At 40.5% G+C, this 17,012-nt stretch overlaps 1 protein-coding gene across 9 annotated transcripts in view; it reads left to right on the plus strand.

The window, feature by feature from the left end:
• The first annotated feature begins 7,081 nt into the window (after nucleotides 1–7,081).
• Nucleotides 7,082–17,012, plus strand: part of RBM47 (RNA binding motif protein 47) — a 147,884-nt gene continuing 137,953 nt past the window's right edge. For 3 of the 9 annotated variants that reach the window (XM_081054936.1, XM_081054924.1, XM_081054930.1), the window contains exon 1: nucleotides 7,119–7,402. The gene's annotated coding sequence lies outside the window, so the exon portion shown is untranslated. Of the gene's footprint in view, nucleotides 7,403–7,593; nucleotides 7,770–7,926; nucleotides 8,492–17,012 lie in introns of those variants that run through there. The other 6 variants (XM_081054935.1, XM_081054939.1, XM_081054933.1 and 3 more) reach the window with 6 other exon arrangements.

Genomic DNA, 17,012 nt, shown 5'->3' on the forward strand with positions numbered 1-17,012 from the left:
TTCTTTATCTGGCTAACTCCCAGGCAGCCTTTACCCCTCTCAGTTGTGACATCATCTTCTCTAGATTGACCCCTTAAGTCTATGCTAGACTGCCACTAACTTCCTGGGCTTATACACTGCAAGGCCATTGGCTGGTTGCTCACAGATTGCCATAGAATGTGAGTTTCTTGGAGACAGGGACCATATCTAATTTATTTTTCTATATTCAGCATGATGCACAGAACCTGACACATAATAGATCCTTGACAAATATTTGTTCGATAAAACAATGGATGGGCAGTTGGATGAATAGTTGTAACAGTAAATACTTACAGGAAGCTTTATAACAGTCTGGTGTTATTCTCAGATCCCACTTACAGTGGCACACGGAATCTTCCTAACACACCCAATGCCTAACACACATAATGAGTTGGGTACTAATGAAGAGTCTAAAGATCCTGGTGATCAAGTTGTTTGCCTGTAGTCACACAGTAAGTGGCAGAGACAGGATTCAAACTCAAGGGATTCAAACTCAAGTATCTGGCTCAAGACTGTGTTCTTTTTTTTTAATAGAACTTTTGTTTTTTATTTGGGAATATTGGGGAACAGTGTGTTTCTCCAGGGCCCATCTGCTCCAAATCGTTGTCCTTCAATCTAGTTGTGGAGGGCACAGCTCAGCTCCAAGTCCAGTCGCCGTTTTCAATCTTAGTTGCAGGAGGCGCAGCCCACCATCCCATGTGGGAATTGAACTGGCAACCTTGTTGAGAGCTTGTGCTCTAACCAACGGAGCCATCCGGCCCCCCCATCCAGACTGTGTGCTTAACTGCTATGTTTATAACTGACGATAGATGGATGGGTGCTATATACAAGGGTATTCCAAGCAGAGAACTAATAGAAGCAAAGATGAGAATATTGACATTATTTTTATGTGCATTTTATGGTCAATCTATGTGGCCACACTGCAATTCACTCTGTCCTATAAAATACTAATCTCCAATAGTACATATCAGATTAACACCTTAACAATATTTTTGCAAACACACTTGTATTCATTCTCAATGTGACTCTAAACCTCAGGTTCTAGATGAGTTAAACCCTACCTCCTTTGACACTCACTTCGAAATATTGAGATCATAACATTTAAATGCATATCCACATTTTCTCATTCATTCAACAAATACTTACTGAGTGTTTACCTTGTGCCAGGCACTGTCTTTCTGCTGGCACTACTGTCACTAGAATACACGCACCCATATGTAATATAATCACAGCCATGCATAGAATGTTTTGCTAGGCCACAGACTGCTGTGGTTAGGATCACGGGCTCTGGAGCCTGACCTGGGTTAAACCCCAGCTCTGCCACTTTCTAGTTGTGAGACTTCAACAGTGTCACTTAACTACACCATGTGTTGGTCTCTTCATCTACAGAATGGGTGTAACAACAGTCTCTATCTCCCGGGGTTGTTGTGAGAATTAAAATACATGTAAAGTACTTAACACAAGGGTCTGTGTTACATACTCTAGGAGGCACTTAATAAATGTTAGTAATTTCACGTTGACAATCTTTTCAGATAAGTTATTGTTGAATGATTGAGCTCCTTATGTGAGGCTGTTTTCCATTACAAAATCAAAAGAAATCTGGAAATCTCCTCCGGTGGAGGAATAAGTCTTAAAGGGATATAAAGGAATTAACAGCATTTGTTGCCATAACAAAAGAATTTCTTGATCTCGAGTGGGCCTCGGAGGGCCTGTAATTTACATTAGTGCTCCTTCCATCCTCGTGGGCATGTACAGGGGGGAAAGCCGTCAGCCTTACTTAGCAGGCGGGCTTTGGCAGAGCTATTTGCGCAGGAACAACAAGGTCAAGGGACTCCTTGTATCGAAGGCCTTTCTCCAAAGGAAGGATTTGGCGTCCAAGATTAATGTCTGGAGTGAACCCCTGCTATATTTAATTCCCTTTTCTGTGAACTCAGTACATTTTTAAAATTCACTCAGGGGCCCTCCTATGGTGCGGCATGGAAACCACAAACCCAGACGCCCTTCTACCCGACTTCTGAACGGCCCTGCCTCAGCCTTTGACTGTGGGTTGATGACTGCATTCTAAGGTTAGGTGCTGGGCTAAATCCCTTGGATTAAAGTGTACCTAGGAATAACTTGTCTTAAATTTGCACACAGTAGATCCAGTGTGGATGTAACATAAAAATTAAAAACAAAATATATTTTTAAAAGGCTTCTATGCGTAGTGAGTGGCCACCAGGTTAGGGAAGGAGAGGCTGTAGAAACAGTGAGGTTGAGCGAGCTCTTTGGGTCAAGTTCCATGATCCAGATTCCAATAGGTTTATTTTCTGAATAATTTCTGTTGGGAAAAATATCAGCAGATTCGATAGAAAGTTGGGGTTTGGGTCAGTGATTTTATCCCACCTAACAATAATTTTTCTTTTCTTTTTTTTTTTTTTAATTAATTTTATTGGGGTGACAATTGTTAGTAAATTTACATAGATTTCAGGTGTACAATTCTGTATTACATCGTCTATAAATCCCATTGTGTGTTCACCACCCAGAGTCAGTTCTCCTTCCATCACCATATATTTGATCCCCTTTACCCTCATCACCCACCCCCCACCCCCTTACCCTCTGGTAACCACTAAATTATTGTCTGTGTCTATGAGTTTTTGTTTCTCATTTGTTTGTCTTGTTCTTTTTGGTTTATATACCACATATCAGTGAAATCATAGGGTTCTCTGCTTTTTCTGTCTGACTTATTTCACTTAGCATTATTCTCTCGAGATCCATCCATATTGTCACAAATGCTCCTATATCATCTTTCCTTAACGCCGAATAGTATTCCATTGTGTATATGTACCACAACTTCTTTATCCATTCATCTATCGAAGGACATTTTGGTTGTTTCCATGTCTTGGCCACCGTAAACAAAGCTGCAATGAACATTGGCGTACACGTGTCTCTATAGAGAAATGCTATTATATTTTTGGGGTAGATACCCAGGAGAGGGATTGCTGGATCATATGGTAATTCTATTCGTAATTTCTTGAGGAACCTCCACACTGCCTTCCATAGCGGCTGCACCAGTCTGCATTCCCACCAACAGTGTATGAGAGTTCCTTTTTCTCCACAGCCTCTCCAACACTTGTTACTATTTGTTTTGTTGATGAAAGCCATTCTGACTGGGGTGAGGTGATATCTCATTGTGGTTTCCATTTGCATTTCTCTGATGATTAGCGATGTTGAGCATTTTTTCATATGTCTATTTGCCATTTGTATATCCTCTTTGGAGAAATGTCTCTTCAGGTCCTCTGTCCATTTTTCAATTGGGTTGTTTGTTTTTTTGTTGTTGAGTTTCATGAGTTCCTTGTATATTTTGGATATTAGCCCCTTATCAGAGGAACTGTTTGCGAAAATCTTCTCCCATTCAGTTGGTTGCCTCATTATTTTGTCAATAGTTTCTTTTGCTGTGCAGAAGCTTTTCAGTTTCATATAATCCCATTTGTTTATTTTAGTTTTTACTTCCATTGCCTTTGGAGTCAAATTCATAAAATGCTCTTTGAACCCAAGGTCCATAAGTTTAGTACCTATGTTTTCTTCAATGCAGTTTATTGTGTCAGGTCTTATGCTTAAGTCTTTGATCTATTTTGAATTAGTTTTGGTACATGGTGACAGATAGCAGTCCAGTTTCATTCTTTTGCACGTAGCTATCCAATTCTACAATAATTTTTCTGTTTCAGGTAAAATTAGGGGAGATAAGGGAAACAAGTACAAAATAAAATCATTGAGAAGATATTATTCTTTATCCAACTGTAAGACAATACCTAAAATGTCGGCTCTCATAAGAAATAAATAACAAAAGCTCCCTTCCCCCAAATAGTCAATTGCTTACCATGACCTCACCACAATCACAAGAAATTGTTATACAGAGTAATAATAGCAAACTGTTAAACAGTATTCCTATGTGCCAGGCATTGTTTTAAGCCCTCTGCATGTATTTATTACCTGCCTCATTTAGGCCTCACATGTACAATAGTACATGTTCTTTGTGGTCTTTAAGAAAAATAACTAACATGCATTGAAAACATAGTGTGTGGAGCACTGTGCTTTTATGTATATCATCTTACTTGATCATCATGATGACCTTACAGTTAGGCCTTGCCATTGGCAGCGCACTGAGTCTTAGAAAGACTTATGTCACTTGCCCATGACCCCACAACTGCCAGGATATAAACTTCAGTCTTGCTGACATCAAACCCAAACTCTTTACGTTGCTGGCCTTCTGTTTGTCCTAGAACTGGAAGTGTACTCTGCAGGGTCAGCACATCACTCTCTCCTGGGGCACAGATCTTTGATGGTGTTCTTTGTGGGTTTCCATGACTCCAAAATGAGAAATGTCCAGAAACGGGCCAGAATCTCCTGGCTTAATATGAGCTAAAATAATCTTTTGGAACTCCTGGATTCTGTTCCCTCACTGGGTATAGTAATCACAGTTCTAGTAGCAGGACATAGTAACAAGCAGTACAAAACGTGGCTCTGCTTCTTACTAGCAATACTATTCTGAGCCATAGGGCAACGCAAATGATTTGTGCTTTACCCATATTTACCTCACCCAGATGTGATAATCAAACATAATAAATCTCACTGAAAATGCTATGTAGATGATTGATTATTATTAGTATACTTTGGGTCTTTACAATGGTCTGAGGGTTACTTCTATTGATAAGGGTGTCTTAGAATAGTGTTATTTGATCTAAGATTTAAATATGGGAAAGACAATTCTTTGTGAACCATGGAGTAGGTGTTTTCCCAGTACAAAAGGAAATACTATTATTTGAATACCTTCTATGTGTTAGGAATTGTGCTAAGATTTCACCTCTCATTTAACTCTTATAGAAATCCAATAACAAATCGTTGTTATTATTTTATAGATGAAGAAACTGAAGCTAAGAGCAGTTAAGCAATTTGCCCAGCTTCACGTAGATAAGAAGTAAAGTTGAGATTCAAACTCAAATCTGTGAGAAGCCAATCTCCATGCTATTTGTATTTATTCTAGCACATTGCCTCTTGGGAGAAGGGGAAGAAGGAAGCAGAAAGCAAAAGGAAGGGATTGCACACCTGAAATGCCCCACGAGCATAGGGTTTGCCCAATACTACTTCTCCTACTAAAAATAATAAGCCACAAAAAAGAAATAATGAAAGCTCACATTACTTTTGCCATAGCCTTCCACTTTGAAAAAAATAAATCTGTTTTATTTATGCCATGTTCCTGGGGAGGGCAGTGGGAAGCAGTTTGCAACAAAAACTATACTTATTTATTTAATAAGTTGCCTGAGCAAAACTGAGAAAGAAGGAGCAGAAGTTACAGGCAATATTTGAGAGAAAGTAACCAACTCAGAACGGCCATAAGGACTTGTTTCCAAGGAGCTAGGCCTCCTCAAGGGCCATCTTTCCCTGATTCCAGCTCCAGTTCACCTGGAGTCACTAACCTTTATACTTTTCAAACTTATTTTATAATTCTTGGTCATTATTCCCTAGTGCTTCCTATGGAAAAACCTGTTCAGAGGTGGAAAAATCTGTGAGCCTAAGAATGTCCCCTCTTGAATTCTTTAACTCAGAGGGTCCCTGACAGTGAGAAGCTTATAAGGCCACAATCCAGATACTTCTGGAAAAGAAGAGAAAGGCTCATGTAGAACTGGAGTTTTTGTAACTTGTCTTAAAATTGTGGAGCTCTCGTTGATGCCTGATATTGTCAATCTTTAGATATGGTGAGAGAACCTTGGAACCTGCCTGTTGTTGATAGTTCACTCTGGTGAGTATTGACAAGGAATGAATCTAAAACTCAGAAAATGTTTATTTGATCTGAATTAAATCTTGCCATTGGGAAGATAAAAAAATCAAAGGGATCTAAAATATTTCAGAATTCTTGGCTAGTTTTAAGGAATCATTTTCCCTAAGGGTGGGAAATGCGGCTTTTAGATTTAACATGAACTGCAAACTAGTCCTAGCCTCATCATGAAATGAAATCTTGAACTTAATTGACCTTAGTGTCTTAATCTGCAACATGGGTGTAAAGTAGTTCTTAGAATTGATTTGTAAGGTCAGATAAGATGAGGTGGGTGAAAGTGGTTGGCCAAGTACAAAGGACCTCATTGATGTAAAGGGATTTCTTCTTTAAAAATAAAGCTAATTGGAGGAAAAAGGGTGTCCTGTCAGCACTGATCACATTTTTAACTATCAATAATCACTTTTCAATATTCATGAGGAGTTTAAAAATCATTTCCCCGTATTTCACACTGTTTTTCAAATGTCAATGATCATTATTTGTGTAGCATGGGCTTCTAACTGAATAGGATAAGGAGCTATCCCAGGGACAGACAGAAAATCAAGTGCTTAAATCCTAATAAAAATGAAGCAAACATCTAGGGTTGATTGCTGGGTCCTGAGTTTCCTTTGTATTAGTGAGCTTCATGGAATGTACAGGCCAAGTTATTTCCACATAACTTGTGAATTTTGCAACTTTTAAGTGAGACGAAAATCAGTTGGATGCTCCTTTACAGGAACTTTCTTACCATTGTATTCAAGACTGTCCACAGTGCAAACTGTTAGCAAAAATCTCATCATTGGAATCTTCCAGAAACTGAGGCTGGGAGAGGTTTTTTTAAAAAAAATGCTCATGGCCTTACTACTGCTGAGTCTAGAGCCCACTTCTAACTCTGATCACTCCTTCTCTCCTCTTCAGAAGAAAAGCCATAGTACAAATACAAATAATAGTAATAGTAACTAACTCTTGTGCCAGGCACTGTTCTAAGCTCTTTGCATGTATTAACTCATTTAACCAGCAAAAAAAACGTTTTTTGAATTAGTGCTTCACTAAAATAGCCCAATGAGAAACAGTACTGTTTTTTTTTTTCTCAGTTGAATGACATTGCAACCCGAAATCACAACTCCGTTTTAGGTTCCTGGTGGTGCCTGCTTCCTCTTCTAGTTTGTTTAGTCACAGAATTCGATCCTGTTGGCCGATTACGCGCCTACAAACAGGCTTAGCGCTCTGCTCTATTGAAATGCGTGAAGCTCCTTAACTCTTGTGTAAACAGGTAACGCGAAGGGGTGGGGCACAGATTGCGGGCTTCTTTGGGATGAGGATGGGGAGGGGGTTAGAACCAACTCCGCAGAGATCAGGGAAGGTTAAGGGAGGGCTTAGCTGCTGTTTTTAAATGTAGTGTTTTGTTTTTTTGTTTTTGTTGTTGTTCCCTTTCTACAACTAGCTGTAACTTTACGGCAGAGCGCATTAAAATGAGCCACTTCTGAACAAGCAGTGCCCAGGCCCCAGGCCCTGCTGCGAAGGCCCCGGCAAAGGTCAGGACTTGGTCCGCGTGACGTGCCTTCCTGCGTCCGTCCGAGCGGTGCTCTGCTTCAGGTAAGGACACTCCGGGAGGTCCCCCCTTCCGTCTGCCTCTCCGCGGTGCTCGCGCTGATCCTACCTGGTTAAACGACATCTTTAATAGGGGGCAGGACGGGGGGTGGGGTGGCGCTGATCGGCTCGTGATTCAACCGCAGGTTCCTTATTCCTCAAACATGGTTCTGCTCGGTTTCTCTGAACAGCCCGAAAGGGACCAGGCCGTCTGATTCGGACGGATGTCCTCAGGTGGCGCAGGTGCCACTTCTGGGGTCATCTCTGGATGTCTGAAATGGATGTGACTTTCTGAGCGGGGAGAGAAATCTGTCTGGCGAAGTCTCCAAATCTGTCCCAACAAGGCAGATTTATTTTTTAACCTTCAGCAAAGGTATCTGGGCTCCTAAAACAACAGGAATGTTGCACTGGCCTTTAGCCAGCGGAGGCTCAGCGAGCAGGATAAAATTTCAGTGCAGATTTACGGGAAGTTGGGGAGTAAAAATCTGGTTTGGTGAGTTTAGGGAAGGGAGTAGACGGGAGACAACCTTGCTACTGTGAGGCGAATGGCCTCCGCGGGGGAGGGCAGCCGGAGGAGGGAGGAGGGAACCGGGAAGAGCCCGGAGCCCAGCGGCTGAGCGCTCCCTGTGCGCAGCGCCGGAGCAGCAGGGCGCCCGGGCCGCCGGTCTCCCCGGGGTGCGGACCCGGCGCCGTTCTACCAGTGGGATCGCCGCACTTTCACGTTCTCGTTCCCTCCGGGAATTGAGCCCCAGAGAGCTGCCTTCTGGTTCTCGCTCCTGCTTCCCACGTTGGAATGTGCAGCTTGGGACAGTGAGCGGCAGAGGCTCGGGGAGTTGTCCTGGTTGAGACTTTCTCTCTGCAGGTTTCCAAGGTTAAGAAATTCTGACAAACTGGAATCCCCAGAGCCTGGGAGTTAAGCCTAAAACGACCTGTTGCTTTAAGCAGCGCGGTGGGGAGTAGCTGGACACTCCTTATTTTGGTTTTACATCAAAAAGAGGGAGGCCGAGAAGATGTTGTGGGTTACTTGCTAGCCTTGTAAATTGCTACCGGGCTGTGAATGAATGGTGTTAATTTCTGAAGTGGGCGACTACAAAGGTAAGGTGGTTTTCGGCAATCCTAACTACTGTCCCTTCATCTTACTTTTGGGGTCCCTGTTTTGCAGTTTTTTTTTTCCCTTTGCTTTCTTTAGCCCTCATCTCCTTCATTCTGCCACCTTCCTTCAGACTGGTATATTTAGTGGGAAAGAAATGGTTTATAAAAAGATTTTTCAAGTGTCAGCTTCTGGAAAAGCAGGAACATCATACACAGTCAGCCCCGTCACGTTTCCTGTGGTGATGAAAGCATTTTCTGTATTAAAAAAAAAAAAGCAGGTTTTTTTTTTTCACCCTTGAAAACACATAATTGGGCTATCCAGAGGCATAGATGACTTTTTAGACTCAGATTATTAAAGTGAGATTGAGGAAACATTCATGACAGGCATCTATCTCATTGAAGTGTTAAGGACAGTGGGGGATGTCTTCCTGTAGTAATTTACCTCCAAATGTAATAGTGAATGGAGGCTTACTTGTTTCAAGTTAAACATTCAATCTGCATAAAAGTATAGGACTGATGATTATGACAGCTGACAAATTACCAGTCACCAGATATTTAAGAAATCAGTTACAATAAATGAAATGGAATTTTTTCAAATAACCGATTCCTTTTTTACTTAGGTAAAAGTTCATCTACTCTTGGGTATTGTCCCAAGGCTTCTTTCTTTCGGCTTATCAAAGCCATAGAACCATAGTGTCCTCAAGCTACTTACTTATAGGCCATACTGCTTTGAAGGGAAAAGCAAGTCGTTTTTTGTTTTTTTTTTTGCTAGTGGCGTTTTAATGACTCACTCAGTTTTCTTTATCAGGAATGTAGATGAGAAATAGTATTCTTTAAAATGTTTAATGCTTGAGTCGCATGAAGTTTTCAGGGGCAAGAGAGCAGAGTTGACAACACAGACATGAAGAGAAGGTTGCTGCAGTTTGAAGCACAATTACAGCTAGACCAAGAGTGCTTGAGAACGGCAGGTGCCGATTCAAAAGGTGAAAGGTTGTCAGCGGCATAAAACACAACCTGTAGACAAACCCACGTCCCCAACCAAGGCAATGAGATAGCACTTTGGGAGACTATGTGGCTATTAATTTAAACAATACTCTTTGTCAGTTTGATGATCTGAAATATGGGAGGGAAACAAAACCAAACCAGTCTGAAAGGGACACAGGAGGAGGGGAAAAAAGAAGTTTGGGGTTTTGTATTCTTGTCTACCTTACCCTTCACCTTGTTCTGATACATATCCCGCTGGCCTCTTTGACTTAATTACTGCATCCTGGGAGAACGAGGAATGAGAACTTTCACAAGAGCCTCGCTTCATTGTTAACTTTGAGTATTTGTGAAATGAAGAAATAAGCGATAGAAACAAAGCCGCCAGCCTCGTTCTGCCGTGCTTCTTTATCTGTCTAGGCTACACTTAAATTCATCTGATCAAGAGATTTTTTTGAACGTACTCTGCTGAAAAAGAATCAATTTTTGAAGATTTTTTTTTATCTTCCTCTTTGTTGTTGAGTTTTCAGAAGCTTGTAGGATTGAAAATTTGGCATCATTTTACTTCAGTCTCTAGTTTTAATAGTCAGTGTATTTATTTTTGATTCCCCAGTGTGCTGTTCTAGACTAAATTTTGAAACAAGTTGGTGACACTGAGGCTGAAATAAAGATACGAAGCCAGGAAACAGTGTTTCTGGCCATGTATATACACTTGGTCTAACTAGCATTGAAGACTACTCACATTTTTTCCCTCCTCACATGATAAGAACATTCAGATTTGACTGTTTTTTTTGGTTTACTAGTAACAGAACCTGTTCTGGGTAATTTAAACAAAGATTAGAAGGTTAAAGTAGATGAAATTATTCTCTTACAAAATGAGTTTGCTTTCCAAATTCTACTCTTGACTGGAGATTAAAAGTAAATCACGTCTCCAGTGATTGAGCTTTGACTGCTATAAGGACGTATTTGACTATTTCAGACAGGTTTCCACCTCTACATTTCAACTCCCTTCTGATTTTTCAGGACCAGGCAGGGGAATGAATGCAGGGGTGCTGGTGCGGGGAAGTGAGATCTCTTCAAAAATGGATCCAGGTTCAAGTGAAACTGTGATTAGGTTTTCACAGAGAATGCATAATCCTAGGGAAAAAAACCCACAAAAACCTTACTGTAAGAGGGCTTGAGTTTGGGATTCCTAAGACTAAGAAAAACAGTACAGTTTTCATGACTGTAGGATTTATGCACCAAACATTTATGAAGTTACAATGAAGATGTAATATAGTTTAAAAACTGGTTGTCAGAATAATGCCAAGTTAAAGGTTATATTGGAACGTTTCAACTGCTGCCTGATTAAGAGATAAATTTTTCCTCTTGGGAGCAGTCTCTGTGTCTTATGATGATGTTGATTTTCTGGTTTAATATTGTTAAGAGGTGTGTGTTAGTCTAAACAACCACCTGCTCAGAGTAATTGCTTCAAAGAGCAACTGGAAAAAGATTTTCCGTAATGACAATACAGATGACTTGGTTCATAAGATAAGAGGCCTTTAGAATCTCTAGAGAACTGTGGTAGAAATGATAATAAGTAATTGTTCAGTTGCCACCTCAAGTTGTTGGAAACATCTCATGCTGGAGGAATTTAGGGGGAAATGGCACCCTGCCACTTTTTGTGTGTGGTCGTGAATCATCTTGTCAGTAAAACACTCCGGAGATCATCTGAACTTGATTTCTGGTTGTTTCTACTTCTCTCATAGTTGCTTCCCCTTCTAGTCTGTCGGTATCCATATGGGGGAAAAGAGACAGGGAAAGATATCCTCCCTTTGAAGTCAGTGTACCCCCTCTTTTCAGAAACTCTTATATTATGGTTTGAAAAAGAGATGAGGGAGGAATTTTCCAGTGAAAGCAGAAAGAAAGAGAGTGTCTGGAGGAATAAATGGTCAAGAAACAGGTGAGTTCCAAACATTGTTAGTAATGTGGAATTTACCAGAAAGCTCACATGGAGATTATCAGTGCCCTCAAACTATTGCAGGTGAACTGGCAACTGTAGGGATTTGAGGCTCATCCCCCTCCCCCTTTTGTAATTCAAATGCTCCTAGTACACTGCAATAGATGGCTAATTTGAATGAGTTCAAGATAACCATCTCTTGGTACAACTAAAAGTAAACTGATTACAAAAGACTTCAATCACACTCCCACTCTGCCTTTCCTCTACTTTCTGCAGTGATTTAAGGACACCTGGGGAAAAAAAGTCACAGTTCAGTTGCTGTAACTTATGTAGATGAGATGAGCATTTTTTTGTTGTTGTGGATTTTCAGTTTTCATCATCACAGGAACTTAATTCCTTCAAAAATGATTTGTGAATGTGTTTTGATGTATGCAATTTATGTGTTTGAAAAATACAAAGCATAAGTAAATGGATACTATAATAGAAATGATTGACTGTAGCTTATAGTTGCCCTTTTGGTAGACCATATCAGGTTGTTTTTTTTTTCTTCTCATATCAGGTTCTAAGAAGGGTTATCATTTTAGAAATCAAAAGTACAATCCCTACCTTTCCGAAGGCCGTTTAAGAGAGATGACATCGGGAGAAGAAAAAGTGCTAGTGTAACTTTGAAAACGTTTTGTGACTTTGAAAAACTGTCAATCCTTTGGTCTTAGCAGATTTCTGGTAGTGCAAAATATATACCTTATTTATAAATTACAGCTATTCACACTAATCAAGAAAACAATCTCTGGTCTCCTCAAATCATGATATTTGTCTTTGGGGATATTGTGTATTTGTGGTTCTTATGAACATGGCGGCCCAGTGCAAAGACCACAATAGGTGCCCGGTGGGTGCATGTTGAGTGAAAGGGGAGTTGCTGACAGTTTTAGCCTCCTGATTGTGCTCTCCTTTGGATAGTAGTCTATGCTGCTCATACTGAAGTTTCCACAAGCTAAGGAGAAAGACAAACTGGTCCCAGAAGCCATGGATAACCCACACATGGGTGAGCAAGAGTTAACTATAGGTACCAATGGGCAGAGGGTGGGTGTACAATGAATGTGGGCCATTGTGCAGCTGAAACAGGAACAGGGTGTCTCTACCTGACCAAGGAAATGCCAACCTGTAAAAATAATAAAAAGCATTTAGCTTTCAGAGTGCTGAGACCTGGCTTGGTCATTTTTGTAAAGCATTTTACATTATGCCAAAAGGAATAAAGAAGTGTTTAATTAATAAGATTGTTTTTTCCAGGTGTTCCTTCTCTTAGATCAATTTGATTGCCATTCTGAAAAATGTATAGTTAGGTCTTTCGAGCTCAGGTGAAATATTCCTGTTTGTAAGAGTAGGGATCAATGTTGGTGATGGTAATAGCACTGTGACTTTTGAAAAGACGGCTTAAGTAGTATTTTTTTTGTTTGTTGTCATTTATTTTTAAAAATAACAACATGGTTCTTGGTACACCAAGCCCTTGCCAAGATTAGGCCCATCTTCTCAGCAGCTTTCTCAACACAAAGTTGCCTTTGTGTAACTACAACGGGGAGGATTTGGTGACACAGAAAACTCAATGGGGCACTGCAGCTTATTATGAACAGAAAATTCAATGGCCTCATGTATTTGTTGTTTTATTTTTTTTAATACTCTCCCAGCTAATGTCTGTGCTTTGTTTCTCCATGCTGGTGATCTTACTATTTTACACTTGCCCAGGGAAGTGTGGTGGCTGCAGACTTACCTTGGAGTTTAGTGAGATTGTAGAAGACTAGAGCTGCTGCATATTGGTGCAGAGGACAGCTCAGCTTGGTGGGCTGGTTTGTTCTCAGAGTTAATCAGCAAAACTTGGTCACACATGGAGAAAAAGAAAAGGGAGTTAGCCAGAGTGAAAACGATAATTTGGGAGAAAGGGATGACTGTTGGAACTAAAGTTAAACTCCGTGGCAGAGTGGCTAAGAAGAGAGACGGCCTTCATTCAAATCCTGGCTCTGCCCCTTATGAACTGTGGGACTTTAGGCAGGTTATCTAGTCTCTCTGTGACTCAGTTTTCTCAACCATAAAATGCCTACCTCCAAGGGATGTTATAAGGATTAAATTGATGAATCTTTAGAAAAAGCATTTTATTAAACTACAGTGGGCATATGATATTGGATTAGTATAAATTAATTGAGTACAGGAACAGAGGTTAGAACAGTGCCTGGCATGTAGGCAGTATGATATGCATATGCAATTCATGTTTGAATGCATTTCTGTGTTTGAGTTCTTATCTCATCACTCTACGCCACGCAAGAGTTTTCTTTTGTGACCCCTTCTGCTGGTTACAATGCAGGATTCTCTTCCTAACATCACTCCTTGGCTTTGACTAAATGGCCATTACCATTGTGGGCAGGCACTATTTTGCTAAGTTTCTTTTGGTTGTCGTATTTTAGTAGTATAGAGAAAATGTTACTTAGAATCACCAACGTGTATTTTTTTCTCTGTAAACTATAAAATGTTGATTAGAAACAAAAGGAATGATGCTATTAATACATATCTTTTGCGTGAAAGACCTGCTAAGTGTGGGCTGAAAATGGAACATAGATTCTGGAGATGGCTGATGCAAAGTAGAACTTTTCTATGTGAAAGAATTTAAGACATCCACCTTAAGCATTTAGTACATGAAATACAATTAAGAATTGAATACATCCAACTTATTATGACTTTCATTGGTTGTGACTTTTATTACGTAACTGGTCATGCTGATAATATATGAGACTTTCTCAGAACTGCCACAGTGCCTTATCTGTGTACTTCTCATGACATTTTATATCACTTTTTACTTTAGTATATATACTGTTTTCCCTACCAGACAGAAATGAAGTTCCTTAGAGGCAGGATTTGTGTTGAATAATGTTTGCATCTGTCCATGTCCCTAGATTATTGTTGAGTGTTCAGTAAATAATATAAGAATTTCTTCGCCGAAGTGCATTACCAGTATATACACATAATGGCAGTTTTGCATCATAGTTATTTGAATGACTTTATTTTTTCCAGAAGTATTTTACAAAAAATTGTTGGATAGAGGAAATCCAGTGGAGCTGTGTGAACTCAGGCAGGAACGAATCAGAACAGAAACCCTCTGCACAGCCAAGCCTCTGAAAGCACAGCAGGGTCAGGGAGGCCCGGGATGGTGAGGGCCGATTTGTTACGGTCGGTACTTGGGTGCCCATCGCGTTGTTCAAACATTTGTACCTCTTTTCTGATCTTTACCATCCGTGAAAAGCCTCAGATTTGTCACTAGGCAACTGGGGGGGGGGGGGCGGGAATACATTTCCTCAAAATCAGAAGGAATTTATAAAATCCCTCAATTTAATTTCTTAGTTTAATTTAGAAAACACCGTAATTTAATTCCTTAAATTAAATAGAAAAAAAGTACAAATTCTCAAAATTAGAGAAAATGAACAACAACAAAATCCAAGAGAAAAGGAACAGTATCAAGTAAATATACAGATCTGTGAGCCACAGTGGTGTAATTTATCTTGTCGGCCGAGGGGTGTACTCTGGGCTAAGGAAGAGAGGTGAGGAAGGACAGGTGGTGAAGAGGTATGGAGAGAATTGCCTCCAGTGAAATCCTATTTGCAGAGCAAAGGGACTCCCACAAGGTGCAAACAATAGTTTGGCTCAGGAACCTTCTTTGCTCTTTGCCCTACATTGTGGGTTCCAGGATCCACTTCAAGATAGATGTAAATTTGCCAATGAGTAAACAGAAACTACCAGCTCAGGTGGTATGGAGTGGCATTTGTGCCTTTCATCTGCAGTTGCTCCATGTTCATAGACAATTGAGCAGCTGAGACCAAGCCTGGGAAGGCAGGGATCTTGGAATATTCTCCCAGCACCATTCCCAGCGTGGAACCTAGGCGTCACTCCCACAGTGAGAACTGTAGGAGGCACACAGACCCTGAAATGAAAATGGTAACACCCATATTGTCACACAACCTAGTAATCTGTTAAGGGTCTTGACCTTTTCCCATTGGCTGCAGCTCGTGGATGAACTAGTCAGTGGAACTGCAGAATCTGCTTATCTGTTCTCCCTGCTTCCACCTTTGCCCTCACTCTATACAGTCTGTTCTTGACAAAGAATCTAGAGCAACTCTTTCAAAACAGAAGTCAGATAATGTCAGTCCTCTGCTGAAACTTTCCATCTCACTCAAAAGCCAATGAGGCGCTATACTTTTAGTCCCATTACCTCTTTAATCTGAACTCCTATCACCACTCCTTTAGCCAGTTTCATGCCTCAGGGCCTTTGCACTGGCTGCTCCCTCTCCCTGAACCAGCTTCTCTAAATATCTGTATGGCTCACTCTTTCACTTCCTTCAGGTCTTTGCACTCCTCCCCCCATCTAAATAGTAATTCCTCCTTCCTGCTGGCACACTCTATCTCTCTACCCTGCTCTATTTTTTAAATACACTTAATACTTTTTAGCATGCTCTCTAATTGTATGGCTCACTGTCTCTTCCCTACTAGAATGTCTGCTTCGTTTATTGATGTGTTCCGAGCACCTTAGCACAGAGTCTGTCAGAGTAGGCACTCAATAAATATTTGTAGAATAAATGAATAAAACACAGGCTTTTTACACAGTACAAGTATGACTGAAAGTGTAGTATAACTTGTGTATTCTACTCAAAACACAACCATGAACACATCTTTCCAAATAAGCATGGACTTTCTGCTGGACCTCTCTATTAAGCTGCCATGTTTTCTCTGGTTTCTCTGGTTTCATTATTTTCTGTGCCACTGTGAGCTCTTGATGGAAGACAATGAGTAAGTAACGAGCAAGGCAGGTCTGAGTGTGGGAATGGTGCAATCATTTAAGCACTTCTCTGTTTCTAAATCAAAATCTGGTCTTTGTCAATCTTTTTGTGATTTCCATGTAATGCTTACAGCCCTCTGTTTTGAACCAGTCTTGTGAATTGCATGCCCTACAGATAATTACACATGACTAACTCATGTTACTATATTGTTTGTCACTTTTCTATTGTCATTTAATTATAATTAATGATTGTTCTGAGTGCTAATTGTCAAGACAAGTTTTTTCAACTATCTCATTTGACTTTTGAGATTTTGCCAAATGCTAACTGCTGCTACAGGACTCCATCTACATAATTCAGATATCTTGCCCTGGCCTGGCATGAAACAAGAGTGCTAATGTCGTTGTTTGAATCTTTACTATTTCCCCAGACCTTTGTACAAAACCTTGGTCTTGCCTTTTCCTAGGTGGTAAAACAACTCTGATCTGTCATAACTTGTTTGCTAGCCTTATCCTCTCCCTTTGCACAATTATCTTGGTTTGGCACAATTGCATTTCTTGATCTTTGGAGGTACGGTTCCTACTGTGTATCCACCTGCCTTATTTAGATCCGCCACTCGGCACTGGAAAGGGCTTCCCCAATGACTGGTAGAATCCTGTGACTACTAGCCTTGGGGACCCTAGAACTAGTCCTGAAGGTGACTACATACTCCAGGAAGTCCCCTCCAAAAAGGTAATAGTGTATAAATTCTGCCGAAGGTGCAAGAGGAGCCTCATTATAGTTATTTCTGATT

This window comes from Rhinolophus hipposideros (assembly GCF_964194185.1).
Source record: "Rhinolophus hipposideros genome assembly, chromosome: 1".
NCBI classification, from domain to species: domain Eukaryota; kingdom Metazoa; phylum Chordata; class Mammalia; order Chiroptera; family Rhinolophidae; genus Rhinolophus; species Rhinolophus hipposideros.